The sequence below is a fragment of the Camelus bactrianus genome, chromosome 15 (assembly GCF_048773025.1).
Source record: "Camelus bactrianus isolate YW-2024 breed Bactrian camel chromosome 15, ASM4877302v1, whole genome shotgun sequence".
Classification (NCBI taxonomy): Eukaryota; Metazoa; Chordata; class Mammalia; order Artiodactyla; family Camelidae; genus Camelus; species Camelus bactrianus.
The window spans coordinates 23,541,187-23,567,751 of NC_133553.1; positions in this window are offsets into that span (position 1 = coordinate 23,541,187).

The window sequence follows — 26,565 nt, forward strand, 5'->3', positions numbered from 1 at the left end:
TGCCACCTTCTAGATGTTGGATGAGGTACGTCACACAATGACCTGCAAGGCCGTTGTGAATTTTGCTATTGGGCAGATGAGGACGCCGCATATTTGATAAGTTCACTTGCCTGAGAGGATATCTCGGGCTTGAAGGCCTGAGTTCTTTTCATGACTCCTTGCTGTTTCAACTAATCTGGAGAAAAACTGACCTAAAACTATGTTTTAGGCCCTACAAGGAGCAATGGTTCTGAAGGCGGGCTTTGCTTGGTGCTGTCCCCATGAACCTGGAAAACTTGTAAATGCATTTTTTTTAGTAAATTAAATCCTATTTTTAGTGCCTAAGGGAACACACTATATAAAGGGAGTCTCCAGTGAATCCTTTTGTGAAGTGAGGACTTTTTCCTTCAACTTTAACGATCTCTGTCTAATTTCTCTGCCTTCTAGACTGGAACTTGTAGACGTTATATTTTTTGCAGCTGGAGTCCTGCGGGTATTCGTCCAGCTTTTGATCCTGATTCTTTATAAAATAGTAACAAGAAGGATGGTTGGAAGGATGTGAAGATGCATATTTCACTTGTGCAAACAGAAAGACTTCACTGTGAAATAATTCCGATTTTTTAGCCTGGTACCCAAGACCGTTCATGTTCCGGCTCTCTTTCGAGTCTGATTTTTGATCTCTCTTACCTGATCATGTGCTTCAGCCACCAGCACCTTCCACTCTTCCAAAAGGTTGTATCTTCACCCCTCTCTCAGCCTGTGGTCACGGAGGTTCCTTCCTTTTGAGTTCTCCTCATCCCAACACTACATCTCTGAGCCAGTGTGTTCGAGAAGATGTGTACCCTCACACACGCCACCTCACTCACACATACTCCCACCTACAGATGTGCCCAGACCTGGAGGATCTGAAGGATCCACAGCATCCAATATAGTAGCCACCAGCCTCAGTGGCTATCTCAGTTTATGTCGGTTACATAAAACATCAACAGATGAATGGCTAAACAAAATGTGCCACCTGCATCAAAAGAATATTATTCAACCTTAAAAAGGAAGGAAATTCTGACACATGCTGAGACATGGATGAATCTTGAAAACATGCTAAGTGAAAGAAGCCAGACACCAAGGGACAAATAGTGCACAGTTTCATTTATCTGAGTTACCTAGAAGACGCAATTCATATAAAGAAAGAAAGTAGGACAGAGGTAGAACGGAGTAGAACAGGGCTGGTGGGGCAGGGAGAGTGGGGAGTTATTGTTTCATGAATACCAGGCTTTGTTTGTGGATGATGAAAAACTTCTGGAAATGGATAGTGGTGAATATACTTAATGCCACAGAATTGTGCACTGAAAAACGATGAAAGTGGTCAATTTTACATTATACATATTTTGCTACAATAAAAATGCAAAATATAATTTTCATTAAAAAAATAAAGATCAAATTCGGTTTCTCAGTCACGTTTCAGATGCCCCACAGCCGCACTGTATTGTTCAGGGCAGACAGAACATTTCCATCACCACAGAAGGTTCTAGTGAGCTGTGCCGCTGCTTCAGGTCCTTCTAGGCCTACCTACTTATTGTTTATTTATTTATTTTAAAACATTCCTTGAAGCTCCAATCAGCTGGGAGGACTCCCTCCTTGGAATTCTTGTCATTATTTGTCTTGACCCCTTTCAAGTTTTTATCAAAGAAGAATTCGTTGTATTTCAGGCAAATATGTAGTCAGTCGATTTCCTAACAAAACTGCAAGCTGGTGGAGGGCAGGGTTGAAGTTCTGGCGGCAGGATCACGGATCTGGGTGTGCTGGTCCAGCTCCGCCCTCCCTGGCCTCCCTCGGTGCTTCGCAAACTAACCACATAGGGGTCTTTGAATGAATGGGTGAGACAGGAAGACAGGCAGCCTTCTGTGTTATGGTCTGCACTGGGAATGTAATTCTATCTTATATATTTCAGGAGCCATTAGAAGATGACATGTTTGTCTTCTCTGAATAAATTTGTATCACAGCTCTCGGGCCATAAATTAGATGTCTTCTGTGTGCTCCTCTGGGAATGAAGGGACTGTTCCCTGGAAAGTTTTGTAAATGAGATAGAAATTTGTCCTATGGATGTGTGAAGTCATCCCCAGCTCGCCATTGAAGGGAGCCACCGAGTCTTTCTTCCAAAAACAAATGGCAAAGTCACTTTGTTTTCTGTAACACAAAACCTTTTGCAGCCAATAGAGTCGTCCTCTGCTCATTATCTTGTCATTAAACCCTCTGGCTTGATGTATTTCTCTATAAAATAAACCTGAGACCTTATTCAGCAAGGGGGAAAACGCAAACACGGGCTTTAACCGCGTATGAAAGGGACCCAGTGTAAAAAGAGCTTTCTTTGGCCTCTCGAGTCCGATGATGAGATCTCGTGGCCAGACAACATTTTTTGACTGGTAAGAGCAGGAACGACCCTCTTGAGTTACTGTTTAGTGAATGAGGGCCTTTGTTTCCCACCGAAGAATTAAAAACCTACGGGCCTCCCCCATGCAAACAGGAATACGTTTCACACAGCGGTGTTGGGATTAAATTACTGGATCACGCAGAAACCAGAACAATGCACACTCACGTTCTACTCACTTACCTGGCATTCCAGTTGAGACCGTTTCACCGAACACCAGAAGATTAGGGAAAGACTTTCGCTTCCTCCCCGAGTGCTCTTTCTTGGTGCCCCTCTGATCCTTTTTTGTGTCTCTCCAAGTTGGAGAGTCAAGGAAAATTGCCTATTTTCTACCAGTCGGTTCTGAATTTAGGAACATAGACTCTGGAAGCTGGAAGGGGCCTCCAGTGGGTGTGGTCCAGTCCCACCATTTGGCAGTGAGGAAAGTGAGGCTGGCTGGAAAGGACTTGTCCAGGGTCACACACGGAGTAAACGGCAAAACTGAGCCTAGAAAGTCCACTCGTGACTCCTGGCCAGCATTTTTTCCTCCTGTAGCAACTGGCTAATTTGACATTTCTGAAACTCAAAATGCTCTTCTCCTTTAAAGTGATTCATGACACACTGTTGAGAAAAATACAACTCATGGTGAGAAATGCATGTTGCAACCTGAGTGAAGGCACGTTGGTCTGGAAATCTACTAGGTTCTGCCCTCATCCTGCCATCCATTTGCTGGGTGACCCGGAAGCAGATGCTCCCATCTCTGTGCCCTCTTTTGTGCATTTGTGCACAGGGAGAACGTTGTCAGTCTCATGGGCTTATTAGGATAAAACAAGATAATAGATGGGAAAGCGCTGTAGGGAGTGGAAAGTGCTAAGCAAAGGCGAAGTGTGATCATCCATGTGGAAACTGCTCTTTCCCTCAAAGCGACATAGGGGGACATGGTGGAAAGTGCGAGGAGGTGCTCCTGAAGGAAGAATTCAGCTTATAGACAGAGCGGTTCCTCAGAGAGGAGGTCGTCCTGGAGGTGGAAGGACCGTCGGCCAATGGAAAGAGCAGTGAGGGTGAGGATGTGGCTGGAGGTGAGCTGTAAGAGAGGGCACTGGATGGACAGGGCACCGTGAGACAAGTGTCGAATCCCGGTTCTACTGTGCACTTCACCTCTCTCTGTGCCTTGGTTGACTCCTCTGTAAAGTGGGTCCACTGACATCTGCTCTGAGATGGATCACAGCGATCTACTTAAAAGCCCTTTGTAAACTGTGGAGCAGCTTATGGAGGTGGGAGGTGACTGAGGTCAGGGAGGATGGGAACCGGGTTTGCATACGGCTCAGCCAGTGAGTAGCTGTATGTGATGTTGGGCAAGGTCCCGGGCCTCAATTTCCTAATCTTTAAGTGAAGGTACGTGAAAAGATGATGTTGAGAGAGAGAAAATGAAAGCTCCCTAACTATCGTTGACCCCTTCTTTATTAAAGAGTTGGGCTGCGTTCAAGGTGCAGAGCCTCTGAGTGGTGCGCAGTGTTATCCTGGGAGGGTTACCGGATGCCCTGGAGTCCCCTCCGGCAGGACGTGTCAGGGAGCGTCTCAGCCCCTGAGCCCTTGCTTCTCTGTTCGCAGCTCAGGGAACGCTGGGAGAAGACTCCCCTCTGCGGGCGACAGAACGAACATCACAGAATTTCAGGGCTAGAAGGGACCTGAAAGGTCATCCAGTCCGACTGCCAGCGTGCTTGGCACCCTTCTGTGGTGTCCCTGTCAGGCAAAACATGGATGCGCCTTCCTGAGATGGTCCGTTTCATCTTTGAACAAGGACGACAAAGCAAGTTTATTTTTATTTTTGAAATCTGTCTGGAATTAACAGAATTTTCTTCATCTAAAATGGCTTCTTTATATCCCTACCTCGCAGTCCCTATATATCTACTGAAACCATTCATTCAATAACAATAATAACATTTAAGGTACTAATTACATATCCTGCACTGTCTAAGGTGTTTTGTAAATACTGATTCAAGTGATTGTCACAACAGCCCTAGGAGGGGACTGCACTGTTATAACTCCTATTTCACAGAGCAGGAACCAGAGCACAGAGAGGTTAGGTACTTGGCTAAAAGTCACACAGCTATTTATTATGCTTTGGAGTCAGGATTTCAACAAGGCAAACCAGGGGTCTTGAGCCCTAAGGGACGCAGCCTCTCCTCCTTCTGGGATTTAAAGATGCTGGCACTTCATATGTCATTTTCAAATGGCCCACAGCACTTTCTACCTTGTATTACTGCTTTGGTTTTTGTGACTTAGCCTCCTTGGGGTCAACCAGATGCCCCACAGCAAGCGGGGGTGTGGCCAGGCCAGGCGCAGCTTGTGGAGATACCTGTAAGAACCGCGCAGAGCTCAGCCCACCGCGCAATGTTTGCCTCTCAAAGCTGCGTTATGGTTTTCCACCGATTTCAAAGCTGTAACTCCAGGGAGGAACCCAGGGTGTTTGTAGTTTTGAGGGTTTGCTAATGACTCAAGGCTGACCCCTGGGAAGTCTGCACAGCTGAGCTCTGTGCCTTCTGCCCACCACTCAGTTTGAGAAACAGTTTTAGTTTGGCTCAGGTTTTTGGTTTATTTTGTTTTGTTCTTACCCTACTGTGTGCAAGATGACGGATGTGTGATGACCTTGTGAAATAAAATTACATTTCTGAGGAAATCCAACATCGAGTCCCGTCAGTAGCCAAAAACAGGAGGGACGTCCAGTTTCTTCTTTTTTGCAGCCTTAAGCCCCACTCTAACACTGGACAGATCTCAGCACGTTGTTTCCTGCCTGCACACCCATCCTTCTCCCCGGGAAGCACGCTCGCCCTTGTCTCTGTGATGGAAATCCTCCCTTCCCAGACTCCTCAGAGCAAACAGCTGCCCCTCACCTCCAGCCCCTCCTTGTGGACCTGGACCTGGACCTGGATGCCGCGGGATCCCTCAGGGCTCCGTGGTTTTTCCTCTCCGGGGCCCTCCCTGGGGCCTCGCCCCGTGCACAGCTCACAGCCGGTGTTCATTTGGGTGGAACGGAATCAAATTAAACCCAATTGAAATAAATCTAATTTAATCTTTGTTCCCCAGTTTACTCTGATGTACGACTGACTGCAGGATGGGGAGAGAGATCACTTCCTCCACCCAAATCCGAGGCAAATATCTTCCTCCACTCCAAATGCTCCCTCACTTGTCCCGGAGGCAGCAAAGAGAGGCACTCACCCGCCTGGGCCAGTGGCTGGGTTTAAGAATTCCACGTTCTCCCTCCACCTGGTTTGAGGAAGCCTTTTATAAGGGTTGACACCAGAGAATCTCTGTTCCCCACAAGCCATTTCTCTTCTGTGCCTACAAAGGATAAAGATCTATTTGTCTCTGTGTGTATGTTACAAAAAATGAATGAGGATTTAATTACAGCGGCTCATTTCCTAAAAGGAAGTCCTATTTACGATGCACCATATGTTTTGCCAGCGGCCATACCCCTGAGGGCCGGAGTGTTGTCAGATCTCCTTAGATAAGCGAGGTCGCCAGCCTGGCCTCTGCGGGACCTGGACCAGGAGGACAGGCTAAGGGTCCCCGGAAGCAGAGAGGAACATGGAGGTGGGCTCCTGGCCAGCAGGGAGAGCTTGGACTACCGCTGACCTGGGAGCATCAGTGAGCGACCTGGGGAGGCTGCCAGGTTTCAGAGGATGGAATCAGAGGCTCAAACAATTTGTGATGATTAAAAATCGCCTGGCTTTTTTCACCTATTAAAGTAGCTCTTGAGGGGGAGAGAATCTCTCTCTGATCCTTCCTTTCGTGGTTTGAATTCCCCCTCCGCCACTTCTGAGCCAGTGCAGACTGCTTCCTAGAGCTCCCAGAACCTTCCTGCGAGAGGCGAGGGCTGTGGGGAGCTGCAAGGGGATCTGGCTTGGTCCTAGTGCTCATCCCCTCCTTTGACTGTTACGCTACGTCTTGTTTTATCTTTGATGGTGCCTATAGTTTCAGATGCCGGAAGCCGAGGATGGCTCCTTCAGGACTTCTCAGCTGCACTTTCATGCAGTTGCTGGAACCTGCTAGAACCCGACTCCACTGATGAGATTTACGACTGGGAGGCACTTCTCCCCACCCAGGCTTCCCTTTGCTTTCCAAGCTCCCTTCCCCCTTCCCAAGGTGTTCTGTTTCTCGTGCCTCCTCAATCCATATCACCTTTTAAACTCTATCCTCAGAGAAGAGGTCACCGCCTTGTCCCCTTTCTCTTGTTCCCCGTCCCCCAACCCACCGCTGCCCTGCCTGCAGTGCTGGGAAGTCACGCGTGGCGAGTTTCCCCTTTCAGCTCTAGCATTCACTCACTGTGATCTTTAAAGGGCATCCCTTCTGACCTGGGCAGGATAGTGGGCACCACACTCTCTAAAATGTCCCTTTCAGCCCTCACACTTGAGCATACCACTGAGCCAGTGGTCCTGTCTTATTTTTTTTTTTCTTTTTTTTTAAGGTGCCCACCTGCTCAGAATCAGGCAAAGCCACCAGAATCAAGCAACCTCCTGAGAGGTGGAGTCAGTCTTTGGACAGAAGGGCCAGGAAGGCTCAGATGCCCTCAGACCTGGGTTTTCCTTGTAGAAACGAGACAGGGGCTGAAGGAGGAACGGTAGCTGGCTGGAGAGTGGGGAGGGCGTATACACAGGGAAGCGTGCTCTTGATGTGGACCCCACCATCTTCCCCGGGGGTCCTGGTCACTCTTGGAAGACAGGGGTTGACTAGTTCACTCTTCTTCGTCCATGTGCACAAAGGAGGTGCCCAGGAACACCCAGTGAGCACCGCAGCCAGAGCCAACACAACTCTCCTGCTGCTCCGGCCCCCACGCCCTCCCATCTCACACCCCTCAGGCCTCTGGGCAGCTTCTCTCTGCCTTCCTGATGGCCTAGACCGGGACTTGCAGGTTCCCCATTTCCAGACTATGGCCAAACCTTTCGGCCTCCCCTTCACGTTATCTCCAAGGAGAAATCACCTGGGATTTAGCTCCATTTAAGAAAGCATTCTTCTAATTTCCTAGGACTTACAGCTGCATCAGGCTCTCTTCTCTACCCACTTCTGCAACTAAGGTGATGTGGGTCCAGATGCCTTGGGCTAAATAGAAACCCCTTTTACTTCTGTTACACAAGAATCCAGGGCACCATGTGACCTTCTGAAAAACTGGCTGTGTTTTAAAGATATATCTTTAGCTGGAGTCAAAGGGTAAGATTTTTGCTCAACTTTTCAGCCACGAGCAGTGGTCTTCTTCGCCTGCCCTCCTCACCCTCTCCTTCCTTTGCCATCAGTCCCTCCTTGACTTCCTCCCTCCTGTCCTCACTTTCTGCCTCTTCAGCAGGGAGGCCCGGGCCGCGAGTGTGAGTGCGTGTGCACGTGTGTGCCTTTGTGGTGGGGTAAGGCCACATGTGGAGTGCGTGTGCACATGTGTGCGTGTGTGTGTCAGTGTAGGGCCGCATGTGAGTACATGTGCACGTGTGTGCCTGTGTGCGTGTCAGTGTAGGGCCGCATGTGTGAGTGCGTGTGCACGTGTGTGCCTGCGTGCGTGTCGGTGTAAGGCCAGGTGTGTGAGTGCGTGTGCATGTGTGTGCCTGCGTGCGTGTCGGTGTAAGCCCGGGTGGGAGCGGGGGCCCCGTGCGAGGCGGCCATGCTGCATTTCTGCCTGCTCATTGTTCAGTCTCCATCTCCATGGCGACGGGAGCAGCTGCTCCATTCTGGGCCTTGGCTTGGCTGAGCGGGGCGGCCCGCCCGCCTGTCTGCCCGCCCGTCCGCCTGCCCAGCCGTGGGAGCTGCCAGCTCTTCGCCCTCCCGCTGCCCACAGGCCCTGCCAGGCTGGGCGCAAGAAAGCGTGTTTACTAACACCATCCACACGGCTCCCTGGGCACCGCGGCTCTGCCCAGAAGATGTCAGGCCGAGGGCACCGGGAGGTGGGCCCGGAGCCAGACTGTCTGCAGCCCAGGGAGAACTCTCCCTGGCCGGCTGCTGCCCTGGCCTGCCAGCGCCCGGGCGAGGGGCTCCTGGCTTCCAGGCCCAGCCCCAGGCCCTGGTGGTGAAGAGGCCCCAGCCAGGCCCTCTCTGAAGTCTCTTGCCCATCCTACCTGGCCTTCCCCAAACCTCCTGGACATCCCTGGCCGTGGTGGCCACCCAATCCCAAGTTTTCCAGAAGGATTCCCTGACGCTCTGCTCTTGGAAGTCTTGTCGCTGCCTTTGGCCCATGGAGCCACTGATGACCGAAGCAGTCAAGGACATAAAGAATTACAGAGCTGGAGGTGACCTCAGAGCTGCCTTAGACCAATGGTCCTGTGGTGCTGATGGAGAAGATGAGGGCAGGCGTCGGGGGAGGTGAGGGCAGTGGGAAGACTTGTGGAAATCACAGAGCAAATCAAAGCAGTGCGAGGAAGGCCTTCCGCCCAGGCCAGGCCCTAGCACCACGCTGTGCTGTTCGGCCCTTCTCAGGACTGGGCTCGGCCGTGGCCCGAGTTCCCTGAAGCTGTGAGCCCTTTCCTGCCCCCCTTCTCACCTTCTCTTGTCTCTCTGTCTCCCTCTTGCTCTCCCCTGCTGGTCCTCCAGGGAGGCCCAAATTCTCTGTGCCGTGAGAGTGTGTGTGTGTGTGTGTGTGTGTGTGTGTGTGTGTGAGAGAGAGAGAGTGTGTGTGTGTGTGTGTGTATGCAGCCTTTGGAGAGGGAAGGAAATTTCTCCTCTGATCTTCCCCTCAGCACCCAGCCCAGGGTGAGACTCCTGACTGACAAGTTACCAAAAGTGGATCTGAAACATCAGAGCCAAGGGCCAGAAAGCCCTGAGCTGCCCCTCTCCCCGCCACCCCCCAGGCTCCTCCACCAGCCTGGATTCCTCACACCTCTCGGAGCACAGCTCCTTGTCTATGTGCTTTTCTGAGAGCTGCCCTCTGACTAAAGCTGCCTCCCCTCAGTGGGCCGGCCACACTGCCTGGTCTCTCACCATTATTTCCTTAGGAATGCTCTGTGAGTGCAACTCCCAATTATGAGTCAACTCACTTCTGCTCCCCTAGTCACTCAATAAGCAGCTATTACATACCTGTCCCGGGGCAAATTCTAGGAATCCGGATAGAGGCCATGAGGGCCCAGCCTGGCCAAGGCTTCTTTGTCTGCAGTTCAACCTGTTTCCTGGCTGAATTCTGCCCCCTGCCCTCCATCTGTGCTGAACTCTGACTTTTTCCTCCAGGCTCTTAAGGTGCATATTCCAGCCCCACCACCAGCGAGGAAGAGATCTGAGCCCTAGTGGTTGCATGCTGCGGGCAAAGAATGAAAGGGGCTGCGGCCTCTCTCTCGGGAGTCTGTACCCCAAATCTATCTTAGCTGTGGAATTAGAGGTTGCCTGTGTTCTGAGGAAAGGCTTCAGCAAAGAAACAGGGACATTTTCTTTGGGAGATTTCCAGGTTCCTGTTGAGATGGTCCCTGACATGGGCTTGGGCTCAGCCCTGTTCTGTTGGGAGACACACATGGGGACCGACTATGAGCACCACTGGCTGGGCTGTGGGAGATGGAGGAGGGGTCCAGCTGGTGAGGAACTGGCCCCTTTGGGCTGAGCAGTAGCGCTTCGTGTTCACCATTTGCTCATGTCTACCACACACTAGGCCTGGGTTACGTGCCTTCCACACACACCCTTTTATTTAATCCTCACACAGATCCTACGCAGCAGAAATGATCACCCCAGTTTTGGAGAAAGGAAAGTGAGACTCGGCTGGTTTAAGTGACTCGCCCAGAATAATCCAGCTTTGGATCCCAACCCAGTTCTACTCCACTGAAAAACTCACCTCATTTTCCTGAACCATCCTGCCTCACAAGATTGCTGGGAGCCTCGTTTACACTGGGGTCTCCAGAACCAGCTCACCACTCAGCGAGGGTGCCTGAAGTAACTCTACCACACGGCCAACTCCTTTGTCAGGTCAGCTCATCTTTTTCCTGGACTCCATAGCAGTCTCCTTTCTCCAAGTCTCCATTTTTGCCTGCCTCTAGTTTGTTTCTTATGTTACTGCCAGAGGGTAAATTCTAAAATGCAAATTGCTCAAAAAAAAAAAAAAAGAAAAGAAAGAAGAAAACATTAAAAATAATAACAACTCTGCATATTTGCTATGATCCTTATTTATGTGAAATTATATATGTAAGTGTATCTATGTCCAAAGAAAGAGAGAGCGAGAGAGATTCAGGTCTGTGTGTATTGCTGTGGAATGCCACTGATATACAGTTAGGTAAACCTAGTTGCTGAGTAATACACCCAGCATGATTCTTTTTCAACTGAAAATGTCAACCGATGCCCATATATGTGTGTGTACGTAAATGTTGAAGTAAAAGAGGGAGTCATGGAAAGAAGTATACCAGACCATGAGAGCAGTTATCTGGGGTTGGGAGAGGCATGGAGGGAGGGGTGGAGACAAAAGATTGGCTTTTTCTTAATCTGTCTTTCTGTCGTTTCACTTGTTACAACACACACACACACGCACACAAATACGTTACTTTAGCAACTTAAAAAAAATTTTTTTAAAGACCCAAATCTGATTATGCCCCTTGTTACTTAAAATCCTTCAACGCTCCACTTTGCTCCTGGGATACCATCCAAACCTGACATGGTTCACAAGGCTTCTCATACTCCGCCCGCTTCTCCCACGTCCCGCCCCACCACGCCTGCCCACAGTCTGTGCTTCAGCCGAACCGAGCTCCAGTCGGTGTCTCTGCTGGGCCCGCAGCTTCCTATCACTATTTTTTGTACCCAGACCCCTCTTTTCCACCTTGCTCCCTTGTGGTACGTTTCACAAAAGGGCGTCGTGGTGGCGGTTGTGTTTACAGAGGCGGGTGCTTTACCAGGGTCGGGGGAGGACAGGTAGTTTGGGAGGGTGTCTTATAAGGAGTGACAACTAAATCGAGTCTGCTCAGTGTCTTGCCAGAAGTACTGACCCAACTGCCTCCTGGGCATGGGAGACACTGCCAAGCTGAGTGTGTGGTATACCAGACGTCCCTAACTGAGAGGCTGCGGTTTTTGGTTCCCTCTCACGCGGAGGACCATTTCCAGCCCCACCGCTGGGCGAAGCAAGCGTCTGAGCAGGGAGCCTTTGGTGTTCGACACTGGTGTCTTCAGTGAAACGCAGCTCTTACGGTTTAGAAATAGGAGGTAAAGACGATTTGAAAAATGCTCCAAACATCCACTGAAGAAAAAAAGGCTTCTGAAGGACTGAGACAAACGGCCCCGTAAAAACCTGAGAAGGCTTTTGTGGAAGCAACAGCACTGCCTTGGAAGACAGGCTACCAGGGATTCCTAGTCTATCTTTGTCACCCTGTGGCTGGTAGCCTCAGACAAGCCGTTCACCTCTCTGGGCCTCAGTTTCCTCCCGTGAGCAGGTCTCGATTCTAAGATCCCTCCTACACGTAAAAGCGCTAGCTTCTCTCCTCTGGGACTCACAGCTCACCCCGCTGTGACTGAAATGCTAGAGGCATGACTGGAACGTTTTCAATAGAAAAGAAGATCAAATTAAAACAAATAATTTGCCCTCTAATACACAAACCAAAAGGATCAACAGGATAATACAGCTTGACAGTCACACAGCTTAAACAAAGATGTGTGAGATCAAGAAATGTTGAAAATCGTTTCAAAATACTGTAACAGCGCAGGGCTAAACTTACCCAGCTCTCTGCCTGTGTGTGTGCTTTTTAAAGCACTGGTATTATATATTTTAGCTGTTATTATTCAGAGAGAGCTGGCGTCCTGTGTAGAACTAGGTGTCATTGTAGTCAGTGTGTAACTGAAAGAAATCAGCCCAGGGGATGAAGCTTTCATGCTTACTTGTGGGAGAACGCTGTTTAGCTAACCTTGAATATTTCGGGGGAAAAGGAAATCTTTCTTGCACCTTGCAAGGACTTTTCTCTGAAACACAAAAGGAAGAAAATAAACTTTCTTTTTAACTGAAAAAAAAAAAAGTTTTTATGCAAAGAATCATTGTCTTCCCTTCTAATATATTTGAACTTGAAATTGTGAAGAGAATATATTTAGTGAAGTGGCTCTGGGCTCAGGTAGGGAGATCTCTGTGGGCTCGATTCTTGTGCCCAGGAAGTCTTGAGTAGGTAGGAATCCTTCGAGGAAAGTTCACCAAGGACGGTTCCTCTTTTGGAGGCTTGGGTGGGTCTGAACACACCCACGATACCGGTTGAGCCACATTCTTCAAAGCTTCTTACACTAACAACCAATTCCAGCAGTTTCTCCTAGCTTCATGCTAGTAGCAACAGGAGTTTGTGAACTGGAAAGGGACTTAGAAATCATCCAAGCCTTGATTTATAAATGAGGAAACAAAGCTCAGAGAAGAACGGGGCGAGCCAGAGGCTGGGACTGGACCCAGGGCTCTGACGCCAAGTGTAGGGCACTGTCTCACCTCTGCTGGACAAGGCTGGACAAGGGCTTCTGACAACGGAAGAGACCTGGCATCTTCCACTGAAGACAAAGGCCCTGCCTCCCTCGTCAGAGTTGAGGCTCAGAGTGCCAGTGCCTTGGGAAAAGAGAGCTGGGGTTTGGGTGGGTGTCACTGCGTTGTGATGAGGCAGATGGTTTTCTGTGGATGCACCCAGCCAGAGGGACAGGGAGGGAAGAGGCTGAGTGGGACAGGGCTGGCGCGGGCCAGAAGAATAGGATCGGCTGTGTGAAGGGGACACCGCGTGGGAGTCAAACGTCCTGAGCTCTACGCTCTGAGCTGTAGACATGCTCTGCTTTCTGCATGCCCCTGGGCAAGCTGGCCAGTGGCTTCCTTCTGCAGCCTCACGTGGGGGCCTCATGCTGTTCCTCTACATCTCTTCTCAGGACTGAAGATTTCATCACTTTAATCCCTATCAACGTGTAGGTGTCATTTTCTTAATATTAAAAAAAAAAAAAAAGAAGCAGCCAATTCCCAGATGGAAAACCTGAATCAGAGCGGTGAGATGGCTCTCCACCCCATGCCCCCGGGACTGTGTGCGCAGAGCCAGGGCGGGAGCTCGAGTCTCGGGACTCCCTGCCCGCTGGGACCATGCCCATCACTTACACATAGAGACTTGTCAGCCCTGCTGAGAATGCTGGTGGGAGAAGACCAGCTAACCCTGTCCTCTCAGTTTCCACCTGATAAACAGATGCTTTGTGAACAAAAGGACAAGGCCAGGATGGAATCTGTACGAAAGTCAGCGCCTGGTGTTGAGGGCCTCCCGTGGGCCCAAGTCCCAAAGGATTCAAAGCCACTTAAGACTAAGTGCATGATCTTGGGGGCCGCTGGTCCAAGGGACTGATTTTTTCTTACAGCACAACATCTTGGGAGGCAGGAGATGTCAGAAGGGGCCCATGGGTTGGCTCTGAGTGGTCTGGGTGAGTTACTTAACCTCTATGAGCCTCAATTCCTCATCTGAGAAATGAAGAGGGGAAGGTAATCTTAGGAGGTTGCTGTTGAAAGGATGGAATTAGATAATGTAAGCATGGGCCTGGCACGTGGATGTGAAACAAGTGTTCGTGGCGCCTGCCCCGGCTCTGCTGCCGTCCCCCTGGGTCTTCCCGCCCTCCGCACATCCCGCCCTCCTCTGCATCTTGTCACTTGCCCTGACTTGGATGCCACATTTGTCTATTGAAGCCTTGGCTCCTGCTCAGATGCCCTTGCTCACCTCGCCCCACCCACCAGGCCTTCATGGGGTTTACGTACGTGTTTTTTCCCTTCTACTTTCTTCTCATTTTGTTCGGGGAGGAAAGTGGCCAGAGTTTTGAATTCTGGCTTTTTAACTTAAAAGCTATGTGACCACGAACCACTTACTCTAACATTTCTGTGCCTCAGTTTCCTCATTTATAAAATGAGGACTGCAAGAATGACGCCCCAAGATTGCTATGGAAATTAGAATAAAATCTGATCCATGGTATTCACTCGGTGTCTGGTTAACTGTTGTTATTTTTATTAGACTGTGAGCACTGGGAGGGTGGAGCTTGTGTCTTGCTCATTCTCCTCTGGCCTCTGTCAGGTTTGGGGTGGAGTGAGTGTTCAGCACAGCTTAGTAGAACATGACAGTGAATAGTGCTTTGGAATGAAGCCAGGACCTGGAGTCCCTAAAGATCTGGAGACAGAGACCCAGGCTTAGCCTCAGCCATGGAATTAGCCTGATCTGTGTTTGCATCTTGGCACTGACGTCAACCCACTATGTGATCCAGCTCAGCCCGGGTCTCAGTTCTTTTCCACCCTAAATGGAGAGCATCATTCCAGCTTCAGACGTGAAGCCCAGATCCCTTGCAGGACTACTTAGTGGCAGCTTGAATGGTTAGAGTGACAATAGTTTTAGAAGAGGCTGCTCCAGGGGGATTCCAGCCACAGCCTGGGTCAGGGCACAGCCAGTCCTGAAAAGGAGGGAACAGGTGAAGTGGAGCCTCTCCCAGGCCGGGCTCAGAGCTGCTGGCTTCCCCAGCCATATGGCGTGAGGGACACTGATACAGTTGTCTGTGCACAACTGTAACCAACAATCTGCCAATTGTTCGTCTGCTACGGCACCAACCCTGCCATGTGACAGGTGGTTCTGCACGACAGTGGAAGTACTGTGGGAGGGGAACCAACCCTAATGGCCCTGGGGTCCAGGCTGGAGGAGGGGGAGGAGCAAACGGAATTGATGGCAACAGGAGATGAGTCAACCTTGCTTATGAGAAAAAGCTGACTATCGGGAATGGGGGACACATGGCAGGCGAGTCCAAGGAGGACCCTATTCCCCTTGCCTCAGTTTTCTCACCTTTAAAATTTAGGAGTTATATCGGTTCAAGTTTGAAGACCTTTCTAGATCCACCATGCTAAGATTTGACGACAGACACCTTCTGCATTTGCCAGTTGGTTTATTTTTAAAAATTGGCCAAAAGACCTCTTGCTCAAAGCATTTCAAATGCTCCATGTTCACCTGACCATGTTGCTCCCCGGCTTAGAACTCTGTCTGCCTCTCCATTGCCCGTAGCTTAACCTCCCTCTTCTTGGCCTGGTCGTGGGGCTCCGAGCCCTGGCCTGTGCTTCCCCACTGCCTGGCTCGTGGAGATGCTTCTTCCTCCGCGCCTGCTCAGGCTTATGCCATTCCCATGACCTAAAGTGGTCTCAGCTCAGCTCAGCTCAGGCGCTAACTCCCCACGAGCTCTCCAGGGCTGAGGTCTCCCCGTCCTGGGTCAGGTGTCGTCCCAGGCACATGCGTAGACCTCAGCCTGCCTCTTATCACATGGTGTCTTTTTAAAAAAATTTTATTTTATTATTTTCAAGCTTTTTGGGAAGGAGAGGTAATGTTTAGTTTATTTCGTTTGTTTGTTTGGTTTATTTGTTTATTAATGGAGGTACTGGGGATCGAACCCAGGACCTTGTGCAGGCTAAACACGTACTCTACCCTTGAGCTATACCCTCCCCCCAACCCCATGGTTTTAAAATGAAAGGTTTTAAGGCCTGTCTTTCCCATCACCTCCGAGCTTATGAAGCCCCCTTCTCACTGTCACAGAAGCAGGAGGAAAGAAGTGAGAGAAAGTGAAAGAGATTGCGGGTGGGATGGAGAGGGTCGCTGGGAAAATGTAGGAGGGAGGCAGGGAGACAGAGAACCTGGGGGCAAGGAAGGAAGAGAAGGAGAGAGGCCAGGTGAGAAAGACAAAGAAGGGACTGAGGAGGAGCCCATAAGTCCCTTGGCTTGTCTGGGCTCCACTTTCACATCTGTAAAATGGGCACAAGGACCTTCCCGTCTATCAGCTTCAAAGTCAGAATCAAAAAGAGAGTCATGTGAAAACATTGTGCCACCTAATAATAATCTTGGGGATAATGTCAGTTACTACATATGAAGGAAGCCATCCAGTGTATGCAGCAGCGGTAACTTCTTTAGCAGATTATTGAGATGATTGGAGGTCATGTATATAACCTACCTGGATTCCTGCCCGCCCACAGGAGGTGCTACATAGCTAGATATCACCTATGTAGTAGTAGTTATATTAGCTATAGTTATATTATTATAATTATTGGCCTGTGGAAGGCATATTTACCAGGAAAATCTGACTTCTGAATGTGGCCCAAGTATCTGAAAGTCTGGCCTTCCTTTTCTGCAGACCTTGACCATCAGACCCTGCCCCAGACCCTTGGGATGCAAAGTCAAAGAGAACATTTAAATGCAGTGAAATCACAGAGTCAGGATATACCAGAGCATTGGGGGCCCGCAGGCCATCTGACCCAACTGTTTCCTCCTCTAGGTAAGGAGTTGGAACCCAGAGAGGAGTGAACGGGGCCACGACCACCCAAGGCCTCTCCTTCTCTCTTGGCGGACACAGTAGGGAGTCCATTTCTGAGCTCCAGTGTAAAATTCAGCCCGCCACAGTGTAAGGAGAAACAGCGAATATCAGTGATTATTAAAGTGGACAGATATGACCAGTGTGCACAGAGGGGAGAAAAAGGAATCGTTTTCTTAGTTCTCTTTTAAGTCACTTCGAAGCAGCTTTCTGGAATTAGGCATAGGATTCAGTTTGGTCCTCATGGTGCTTTGCTTTTGCTGTCAACAATGGGACGATTTGTGCAAATGAACCAGAAAACACTGGAGTTCTAACAAGCTCTAGCGGTCACCTGGAAACTATTCCTTGTCCTAATGCAGAGTCATTACTCATAATATGCTCAAAATGCACTCCTTGGAACCCCAGCTTGAAATACCCAGAGATCCGTTTTCAATAGACTGGCAAATAGAAGACGTTAAACGTTATTCATAGAAACAGTGTTTGTTTAATCTTTAATGCTACCTAATGCGTTTCGTTCAAAGTCATCAGTTCATATTCAGGCTTTATTGCGTGGAAAATGGATGTGCTATTAATAAGTCAATACAAATACAAATATGGTTTCAATTGGAAATCATTAGGTTGCATTAAATGGCAAATGAAATCCATAGGAAGGATTTGTTTTATTTTGTTTGTGAGGAGAAAAAGGAGCCCTGAGAGGCATTTCTTTGCTCGGTAATGAGGAGAAATGACTGGTTTCTGCGGGGAGGTGGATTACTGTATAGGCCTTGCTTTATTCTCCTCAGGATAGGACTTGGGGAGCTGCCTTTCCTCCGCACAGCTGTTTGCAGCCGTGGGCCCAGATGAAGTGGCTGCTGGCCTTGGATAGTCAGCTGGACCCCTGGGGACACAGGAGGTGGGGCCTCGGCTCTCCTTGTCTCCGAGCCAGCGGTCCTGGTGGACCTCAGCCCACTCCTGAGGTCAGTCAGCTCTGTGAGGGCGCTGACCCTGGCACATCCATGCTCCTGGCCCCACAGCAGCACGTGTGAAAGAGTGTGCAGGCCTTTAGGTGATTGGAAGCTCATTATGAGCAAAAAATAGCCTTTGGTGGCCCCCCAAAAGGATCTTTGTTTAAAAGAAGTCTTGGGTGTGTGCCATGGAGTGGGTGAGATAAGGGTGGGATTCGAAGCTGAACAGACACAAGCATTGGTACCCCAGCTAGAATCTGTGTAATGCAGAGTGGGACTCTGGCGGTCTCATCTGATTGGTCCTCATCACCATCACGGTCTCATCTGATTGGTCCTCATCACCATTGTGGTCTGATCTGATTGGTCTGCATCATCAGCCTTAGGGGGCTGAAGAGGATGACGCTTGCTGACCGCCCGGCACAGAGCAGGGCTCCACCAGCGTTTTCTCCCTCCTTACACCACTGCCATTCTGATTCTATGCTCGAACCTTCTTCCGGAATCTTGCCCTTTATCCCACCCAAATGCAAGGAATACTCAGGACTGAGCAAAAATTGATAGACGGTCAGTGCTTGCTTAGTATTTTTAGTGAATGACGTCTTCTCTTTTTAACTCATCCTGTTCTTTCTGCTGTGATGATCTCTCTCCTGAACTGGGTGGCCGATCTGCCCCTCCCACTCAGCACTATGGAGGTGAAGCCTTGCCTGCGTTCATGCCTTACAGGCCCCTTTATCTGAGAAAGCCCAGCTTGCCTCTTTGTTTCAGTGAGTGATTCAGCAGGGACCTACCAGCTGCTTGTGAAAACACGTGTTGGAAGGGCAGGTAAGCTCCGAGAAGTTCCAGCAGAGGCAAGTTCGCAGGGAACACTTTTGCTGAGGAGAGCTCCCCACGTCTGCAGAGCAGCCTTTTGCTTCCATCTCCAGCAGAGATGTTACAGTTGATGGTCAGCCAGCCCTGGTGAACAAACTGGGAAGTCAGGGAGCCCCTCTCACCACAGTCTCCATTGTTACTTCTGAGCAGTTTTATCCATGCAGGTAAAACCCAACACTTACATAGTACTCACCGTCAGTCCAAGATCAGTCAGAGATCTAAATTCTTTAGCTCAGTTCATCCTTACAACCATCTCCACCTCACTCATGAGGAAGCTGAGGCATAGAGAGTTCAAGTAACTTTCAGAAGGTCACATAGCAGGGAATGGTAAGGCTGGAATTGGAACATAGGTCTTGCTCTGGAGTCTGACCCCTTATTTAGAACACTCTTCTGCCTCTCCTGGTGTAAACATTCACTTCTGCTCAGAGAGGCAGGTCTTTTCTCAGAATCCTGATGGACTTGGAGCTCTTCTACCAGTGCTGCACGCTGTGTGGCTTTGCCAAGTCACTTGGCCTCTCTGAGTCAAGTGTGTTTATTTGAACCACGTGGTGTGGTCGTGTGAGGATTGAGGAATGGGAGCAGCGTTGTTAAATTTCTACCACACTGTCCGGCACACTGCAGACACACAGACCTCTCGGGCATGGTTGCTATCATTACGATTTCAATACAAAGAAAAAAAGGCACCATGTACTTTCTTTCTTTCTTTCTTTCTTTTTTCTTTAATTGAAGTACAGTCAGTTACAATGTGTCAGTTTCTGGTGTACAGCACAATGTCCCAGGCATGCATATACATACATATATTCCATGTATTTGTTTTCATCCAAGGTTATTACAAGATATCTAACATAGTTCCCTGTGCTGCAGGTACTTTCTTTCTTGATTTGCACTTGGTAGCATCTGAGTGGTAGACTCGGGACGGGAAATGTCCCTCAAAGAGATGGGTTCTCACACCCATCCCAGCTGGATCCCAGCTCAGCATTGCCATGAATTTCTTGCATGCCTTTTAAGGTGGGGCCATGTGACCTGCTGAAGCAGCTTCTCCAACACAGAGCTCTGGAGTCAGATGGGTCTGGACTTCAATATTGACCTTCCTTCTTTGGGTACGCAGGACCTCATACCGCTGGGAGTTTCATTTCTGGAGCTGGGAAATGTGCATGAGACCATTGCCTTGCTGAGTTAAGGGACGATTAAGGGAAATAATATGCCAAGTGACTACTAAAACACCCGGCACATAGCAGGACTTCAGCAAGTGGTAGCTACATGTGCGTTGGCCGTCCACTTTGGACAGTCTGTGCTGTGTTGTGCTGAAATCTTTTTCTCTCTGCTTTCACTCATGGCTTTTTGTCTTTTCCCTGGAGACCACACAGCCTAAGACTAATCTCTCTTCCACATGACAGCCCCCAGGCATGTGAAGGCAGTTTTCAGGCCGCCCTGAATGTTCCCTTCTCCAGGCAAAACAGCCAGATCTTCAACTATTTTTCCCCCCTACCCCGTGCCAGATTTTGGTCACTTTGGGATACTGTGGTCCATCTCAAGGCAATTACACATTCAGTGACTATGTTGTTGATTTTTATTTGTCAGAACGTGGCCAAACCACGGACGTTTTCAGTAATCCCGGGTCCTGGAAAGAAAGCTAGTACCCACTGCGCTGTTGGCAGTCACCGGTGTGCTGAGGGAGCCGGCACGAAACAGAAGCAGTGACAACCCCTGCTCTAGCTTGACCTCTGGGGAACCAGAGAGTAATTTAGGGCTTGAAATGTGCGATGCAAATGAGTGTCTGCCTACTCTCTGGCTTCAGGAAAACGGCTTTCATTTTCCAAGGTGATTACAGTAAATTACACCTGGAAGAGGGAACTCAGACTGATGCCTTAAAGTGCTGTGAATTAATCGAAGACAACTCGACACACACACATGTGTCTTGGAAGTGGAGGAGAAAGATGGAGACGGGGAAAGACAGTATTTAATACATTAATTAGGAATAGAAAATAGCTTAGTCCCCCCCTTTATTGTGACAGTTTCTGAGTGCCTGTGTCTCAAAAATAGGTATAATGTGGGTAATCGTTAGCACTCTCTTTACCTGGGGTTTCTAGAATTGAATATATTATCCTAATATAACTTTCAGAGATGCTTAACATCATCGGCAGAGCTTCTGCCAAGCTTTAGAACATATCGTGAATTAAGCGTGGTGCAGCCAAATTAAGAAAATAAACTGGGCGATGGTTTCTTTTCTAAAAAGAGGGTCTGGCATATGCCTGACTTCCCAGGATGAAACTGAAAGAGAGAGATGTTCGAAGCCCCTAGCCGAGGGGAAGCATTTTTCACATTCTTCACCTGGAGTTCAAAAAGGAGCCAGGAAATTGATAGAAGGGCAGCAATATAGGTCAGTGGAGGAAAAGTTCAATGAATGAGGATCATTTAACCAAAGAAGGCCGCCCAAGGTGGGGTCTAATCACGGTGTTGGGGAACGTGAATGGGTGTCATTCAGAAGGGGAGCCACGCATTGTCTTTGTGGGCTGAGAACTGCTGAGGTAGGAAGGGGGTGAAACCGTGGCCCCAGGGATGCACGTGAGCTGTCAGTGAGAGGATGCCGGGAGAGAGCCTGCCCATCAACAGAGGATTATTTGGGAAAGTCAGAAAATCGCTTTGACTATAATTTTTTCTAACTTCAAACTCACGTTTTCAGAACGGTGGAGACTGGAGTCCTGCTGGGAGGTGAGTCGGGTGGCTGCGGCAGGCTTCTCCGGGGAAGTTTTCGGCCATCCCCTGACTGAGGATGCTCCCTAGCAATGACGTCAGTTGGCACCTGAGGTGTTTTCTAAGGAAGGAAGCCGATTCCTCTTGTTCGGAGCTGGCAACCCTGGGCAGACCATGCAAGCTCTCTGCTGCCCTGTCCCAGACTCTCCCGCACACGGGGTGTCAAATTCACGAGGGCAGGTCCAGGCTTTCTTTGCTTTGAAGCTGGCTCAGTGCTGGCCAACTTCAAAGGAGACTGTAAAACTCAAAAATTAGGAGACGCGTTCTTTGGATGTAGTCACCGTTTTCTTATTGATAACTCACAAAGAAAAGCTAAGCTGGTTTTCTAAATGTTTCTAAACGATTTAACATGATGCTTATTACTGATAGGAAGGGAAAAATATATTCCATTTATATACCTCCCTACGTATATACACTCACATATATATCCATACATCATATCCATATATGATCTATACATAAGTTATTTGTGAAAGTTGTGTTCTATGAAGTCTCTGCAAACAGTGAATCAGTGAATACTGAATATCAGTGAATATTGAGCCATTGATCCCAGGGGACACACAGGGTTAGGTTCCTGTGAGCTTCTGGTCATAATATTTTTCTCAACTAGTCAATACATAACCTTGTTTCATCTGTGTTTCTGTTTAAAGATACCTTATTGAATATAGATTGTGGATTCATTAACAGTGAATGCATGACCAGTGGCACTGTATGTCATGCCTGAACGGAGGTTATGTAATGCCTCTCACACTTAGGGACACTAGACGGCACTTCAGCACTGCACTTGGGGGCCATTTTAAACAACAAAATCACCACCACTACCCCCCACAAAAGCACAAAAGTGCGAAAAACACGGCACCGGCTAGACCAAGGAAAGGACCCCTGTCTACAGTAGCATCATCTTGCTCAACCTCAGCTGGGAACAGGTACATCGGGCGATTCATATTTCTTACCACTCTGCCCGTGTTCAGCAATGGCCGTAAAGGCACCATGAGGATTGATTTGGGGTTACAAATCAATGTTCTCTAGTAGGTGCATTTATAAATACGACATCCCGAATGGTGATGGGTCAACTGTTTATAGAAAACCAATAATGTGTCTGCAGAACACAACCTTTCCAGGAATTGAATAAAAGGCACCAATGAAATCCTTTGGTTGTTTTCGTTGTGGGAGCCAGTTGGGGTGGGGAGGAAAGCTGAGTGCTCAGTGATAAAGACCATCATCGCTTCATTTCCTTACGCTTTCAACACCTGGGCTGGAGTGGAACTTGCAAAACAGACATTTTGGCACTGAGTTGATCCCAAGATGAGTAAATGATGCCTCCCGCCAGAAGCCAAGGACGCAGTTGTGGGTGACATCATAGGGCTTACGTGTCAGAGGCACAAGAATAAAAAAAAAAGTGCTGAAGAAGTTGCAGAGGGAGGGAGACTGGCCAAGGCTCCTTGGAGGAGGTGAAGAGACTGAGCCTTCCAGAAGTGGGAGGACTTGGAGGGGTCGCAGGTAGGATGTAGGTGCTCTAGGTGCGTGTGTGAATGTGTCTGTTTGACCTGAGTGTGTGCACATGTGCGGGTGACAGGGAGTGAGTGTGTGTGTTGTATTTTGCTTGTGAGTATGTGCTGTGTGTGTGAGTGTAGATGGATGTTGCATTTTGTGTGGATGTGTTCGTGATGTGAGAGCAAGTGTGGGTCGTGTGTGGGTGTGACTGGCTGGCCAGGGGTGGTGCTGAGGCGGGAAGAGCCTAGGTTTTGAGAAGCGACTGAGGGCCCTGGCCAATGAAGCCAACTGCCTGGGTTGAATCTCCAGCCGCCCCTTACTAGCTGTGTCACATTGGGCAAGTGACTTTTCTGTGCCTCAGTCTCTCATCTGTAAAATGTGGATAATTAGAGCATCTTTCTTTTAGGATTGTTGTGAAGTCGAAATGAATACTTGTAACATCATTGAAACAGTGCTGGGCAGAGCTAATTGTTCTATAAATGTCTCCTACTGTTGTCTAAGAGGCAGGAAGCCTGAGATGGCAGTCTTAGGATAGGAGGGTTTGGGGACATGGCTGAGTGAAGCTGGGATGGGAGTCAGAATGGTGAAGATCAAGGTGCCAAATGCTGCTGCATTGTACCCTGGGGGATGGGGTGATGCTGGAGTCAAAAGCTAGTGATGTTGGGGGCTGGGGGAGTCCAGAGCAGGATGAGATGTGGGGTGTGAGTCAAAGTGTGGCTCAGGGTGGAGTCAGAAGGGAGAGTATCCATTTACAAGGGTGCCCCTATCTGTGGGTGAAGGTGGTGGGAGGCCAGGGAGAGGTGCGTCCACGGCAGGTGATGGAGGGCAGGCAGTCCGAGACCCAATGTCCCGGAAGGCAGCCGGCCTGAGTGGACTGTTCCTATAGAAGGAGAGGAGACAGCTTCTCTGGAACATCACAACTTGCTGTTCACTTTGCGAGTCAGAAATTCCCTCGGCTCTCCCTGACTTTTCTATTTCGGCTCTAGAACGTCACCTTCCATCATTCTGGATCCAGATTATGAGAAGCTGACTGCCCTTGGGTGCAGTCGATTACCCACAGGATGAACCCAGGGACCTTCTGACTCAAAGGCTACTTAGAATCATTAGGATGAACTGGCATTGTCTATGCCTCGGTCTTGTCCATCAATCAGACTGCAAGACTCCGGAGGGCATAGCCCTTCTTTAATATTTCGTCCCTGCACTGATCACCCTGCATCAGATAACAGGGTGTTTGGTCAGTAAGGATTCGCTGAACTTGTTGGGAAACCGGGGCCAAGAAGAGGGAAAGAACTAGTGTTGCAACCACCCAGTTAGTCAGTGGCGTGATGGTACCTCGGACAGCTTTCAGCTTACCTCTCGGGCTCTCCAAAAGGTATGAAGTCAGTACGCTTTGGTCTCCAGGACCTCCTGCATGCTTTTCCTTGTTTGTTTCCAAATTCCTCTCTCCTGTCCTGGTGGTCCTGGCCCATTCCTCCATCACCTGCTTGTTCAGCTGGGTTATCTAGGGAAGTGGGAAAGGGGCTTCAGTCAATGTGTTTTGAGAACTTAGTCTTTGCTTTGGAAAGACTGTTCCCTTCCCTGGGGCGTGATACGTGAATGGGGACCGTGTTCCTATTGGTGGACTTGATTTGTGACCGGGGTGGAAGGATGTTTCTGGCTCGAAGGGAGGGCCTCACCCTCTAAGGGGTCCCCCAGGTATGAGCGCTATTGGAGCAGCCTTCTGGATGCGGCACTGCATCTGGGAGAGGGCATAGGCTTCGGATCCAGCGGGACCTAGGACTGAATTCTGATTTTACAGCTTCCTAGCTGTGGGACCTCAGGAAAATCATATTTGAACCTTGATTACTTTATCTACAAAAAGAATGAAAATAGTGCCCCGCTATCTTTCTGGACTGTTGTTCGGATTGAATGAAGTCACGTGTGAAACTTCTGCGTCCAGGACTTGAGGCCTCGAGTGTGCTCTGAGATCGTTTCCTTTTCTCCTTCCCTTCCAAACCCCCTGCTTTCTTCCCATTTGGTTTTTTGAAAGTCAACCTGACATGGGTGACAGTTAGGGTAAACTCTCTCTTGGAGGGAATGCCAGGAAAACTCATGGCTCTACCATGTGGGAGAGGAGCACGGAGACTGGGTGGCGAGGGTGGCCCTCAGGGATGCTGAAGCACGTGTGTATGTCTGCATCGATGAATATGTTCACATCCACACATCTGTCTGATTCTGTGCATGGGCAGCCATGGACGCACAGCAAGTGTCTGGTCCACCCTCTTGTATCTTCACGTGTGGCCCGGAGGACTTGTCCCAGCCTGGCTGGTTCCTGGCAGAGCTGAACTCGGAACTGGTCTTCTGGTTCCCAGTCCCATTCTCTCTTTCTCTGCAGACGCACCTGTGCACATGCACACACACCATGCACACACCATGCTGTTTTCTGTTTGTCAAAAAATGATACCTAGTCAGGAATCACGTTGCCCAATGTCATCCTTTCTTTCTGTGGGTGCCCCATCACTCTTGCTGTGGAAATGTCTGCACTGTCACTTTGCCCTCTGGACTTCCTCTGAAGAAAGGAATAATGAGGAGGGATGGATCACGATCTGCCCCGCCATGGGGAGCAGAGACCGGTGGGTTTCACGGCAGCCCGACTGAGCTGACCGCTGGTGTCCAGAACCCTTCTTGCTTCCATGTAACACCCCAGTGCTCTCAACGTACACATTGTTTGTAACCAAAGTTCAGTTCTCTGGTAAAACAAGGGTTCCCTTGCTTTGCAGGCAGAGGGGAGACTAGCTAATGGGACGGGATGTGAAAAGGATGTGCCAGAGTTCCCTGAGCGGCAAGCTATGCCGTGGCCCTGGAGGGTTTTACAAGGCTCTGCACAATCTTGTGCCTCCTCTCTGGGCCTCAGAATGTCCCCCAGGCCACGCCCACTGCAGACAACCGTGCCTTCCTCAGAGACAGGAGCCATAATTTCAACTGTTTCTTCTTCTTTTTTTTTAAACAATTTTTTAAATTGAAGTATAGTTAATTTACAATGCAGTGTTAGTTTTAGGTGCACAGCAAAGTGATTCAGTTATACACACACACACATATATATTCTTTTTCAGATTCTTTTCCATTACAGGTTATTACAAGATACTGAATAGAGTTCCTTGTGCTATACCTTGTTGTTTATCTATTTTGTATGTAGTGCCTTGTATCTGTTAATCTCAATCCTCACAATGATCTATCGAGGGTGATGCTTTATCCACCCCCCCCTTTTCTGCTGGGGGAGGTAATTAGATTTACTGATTTAGTTATTTATTTTGATGAGAGTACTGGGGATTGAGCCCAGGACCTCATGCACGCTAAGCAAACACTCTGCCACTGAGCTATACCCTCCCTGCCATCCCTTGTTTTAAAGTCAGGAAACTGATGCTCAGAGAGATTAAGTGATTTGCCCACAGATTTTCAACTCAGGTCCTTGTATCTCCATTACAATAACTCCAGCTTCTCTCCTCATGTCCAGAGGCAGAGCTTCTAGAGACGTCAGATGGTCTTCATGGTGAAACACAAATGTGGCTGCGTTCTCCTGATGTCACCTGAAGACTTTCTGGCCCACCAGGCACCCGCCAGGGCACTGCCGTACCATACGGTTGGAAGCCCTTTTGCGGTCTTTGAGGGGCTCAGCGAAGGTGGAGGGGGTCCTGTGTCTGTCACCTTTCAAGTAGTTGAAAGTGTCCTCAGGGGAGGTAGTCTGACAGATTTTTCTAGCCTAAATGAACCTCAAGTTAAAATCGCTCCATCAACAAACGTTTCAGGGCTAAGTAGAGCTTCTGTAGGAAAATCATAGTGCTTTACTCATCTTTCTGTCCCTGGTGACTGACACACAGTAGGAATTCAGTAAAT